We start from the raw sequence: 2564 nt of genomic DNA on the forward strand, positions 1-2564 counted from the left end.
CAGCTACAAAGATCTTTCAGAGGCATTTTAGAACAAGCTCTGTGGAACATTTCCAAGCTATGAAGTCAAGTTTTGAGATCTGTGTTAATTCCAGTGAGAATATCAAGGGTATTATTGGGTAAGTAAAGTGATATTTTACAGCAAGTCCATTCATCTTTAGAGTATGCCCTATAAGTCTTGATGAGTGAACCCTGAGGTCATACAAGAAGTGAAAGACCTCTGGAGCTAATCCATAAAGTCTTTGAAGTATACCCATAAGTACAACGCGACCTGAAGCACTCTGAAGTGAGCCTGCAAGACCTCCAGACAAATATAGACTTCTCTAAATGCCAGCTGAACATTAAGGTTAATTCAAGATATAAGTGAAAGAAAACCGTGGTGTTTCCAGAGTTTTCTTTCCGTTTTACGGATTCATTTAAAGAAGAACAAGAAGATTTACTGCAGCTGTCACATAAACTAGGCTTCTTTTTAGTTATCAGCTTTTTTAGAACCTTAACAGCTGCGGAAGAACTCTACGGTGATCTAAGCAACCTGTACATTTTTCCATTCAATAAGAATATACCTCTGTATCAAACCGTCAAATCCCATAGGTTCCAGAACGTCAAAATTTACGTCAATTCACACTGAATATAGGCGTTTTGCCAGCTGTAGAATACCCTTGACGGTAGCTGCCAGACGGAAATTTTTCTTAAGATGCGCAATATTTCCAATTCAGAGAAAAATTGGCATTTGGCGTGTGACTTCACGGCAAAAACGAAGTGATGTAACCACTTGTCAGTCACGGTGAAGTGATCGCCGTGTAAATCAAATGGGAATCACTTCACCGTGAGTGACAAGTTGTCACTTCACCGTGAAGTGACATCGGTAATAAGGGCCATTATCAGCTTATATAGCATGCTGCGGCTGTCAGTTCCGTCGTAATGTTTTCCCTGAAATGGCAATAAAGTCTAGACCACTTAGAATCCGGACTCGAATCCGGACCCTTTATTTATTCTATAGCAGCGCCTCTAGTGGTCGGATTTTGAATGTTTTGACAGCGATTTGTTTTGAAAGTACACGTGTTTCAGTAGTGTACTAGGGGAAACGCACCAGTATTGGCCATGTTCCTGTTTTGGCCACCTTTTGACGATATTTCACGTTGTTTACAATTTTGAAATGTTCAGTTGCGATCATTTTGATGGTACGAATCAGATGGAAGACGAGAAAAGAAAATTTAACCTGACGAAAACCTGACGTGGTCAATTCGGAATATAGCGAAAAAGTTGAAAATTGCCGTTTCTACTGTGGGAGAAGTGCTCGAGCGGTTCCGTGATCGCAAGAGTGTGGCCCGGAAGGTCGAAGCAAACGTCGTGCTGGAACTTTGGATCGGCTGCTGAACTGGAAGCTGTTGAGGTCGATCAAGAGAAACCCATGACTCTTGGATCGGGATGACGCCAAAAAATACGGTGACAACCGTAGTACCATAAACGAAGTGACAGACGGATGGCAACACTACTATCATAGAGGTAACTATGGTATCATTTTCACTCTACTGAAACTGAAATGCAAAAAAAATGACAAAATGATACACTCTGGCTGATGGCACAAGCTTCTAATAAAATTCTATTACAGTGAACCACATTATTTTAATTGATTTCTTCGCCAGTTAGTCGTCTGTCTCTTCATTTGTGGTTTAACCCTCGACAAAGTCCTCATCCCTTCCGGGTTCATGATATCCTCTAGCTCCGTTATCAAAATTGTTACACAGACTCCCGTGACGGCAGTCTCGTCCACATTTTATCCTATCGGGGCTCTATCCGTTCATTAGATGAACCTCGAGATGAACAGAAGACAAAACAGCTGACAGCGGTGTTTGAGTTTCAATCTGAAAGTCAATAACCAAACGAAAACTATACCATCCGGCACCTCTGACTAGAACTGCTTGAAGACATACCATCCATGGCGGTGGTTGCTACTACTGCTGCTGCTACACCAACCATTCAATGTTGCAGGATCGTCTTGGCAAAATCAACCTGTTGTTCCTACTCCCTGTGATCTCAGGTTGCGGAAAACAAAACAAAAACAAGAGCTGTTAAAATACCGGGTTGCCAAACAATACACTATTCACATGCAAACAAAAGTCAGTTCAATGACTTCTCGGCACTGCCGGCACAACTGCGGTACACTGAGGCACACTAAGAAAAAAGTTGGCGCAAAATAAGTGTGTAGAATGACCATCCCTTGTGGAGAATATATCTAGATAGAGCTGGAATTAGGACGTAACAGCTTTTGTAAACAATGACTTCTCTCGATGATTTTCCAGAAACTCAAGGCTCGCTCAATCAAGTCAACATCACCATCAGGTATGGGAAGTCTTCCCCTACCCGATGCCTGTGTTGGTTTGCGTTGGCACGCCTTGAATTCCTAGAAATCATCGAGAAAAGCCATTGTTTACAAAAGCTGCTAGGCCCTAATTCCAGCTCTATCTAGATATATTTCAATGTGACTCTACCTTCGATGCAGGAAACATTTCGATTTGCTGTGCTCAGCTGTGTGCACACTCAATAGATAGAAATGAGATTTTG

Source organism: Ochlerotatus camptorhynchus, unplaced genomic scaffold (assembly GCF_037179485.1).
Source record: "Ochlerotatus camptorhynchus isolate MF236.1 unplaced genomic scaffold, CSIRO-AGI_Acam_v1.1 ptg000268l, whole genome shotgun sequence".
Classification (NCBI taxonomy): Eukaryota; Metazoa; Arthropoda; class Insecta; order Diptera; family Culicidae; genus Ochlerotatus; species Ochlerotatus camptorhynchus.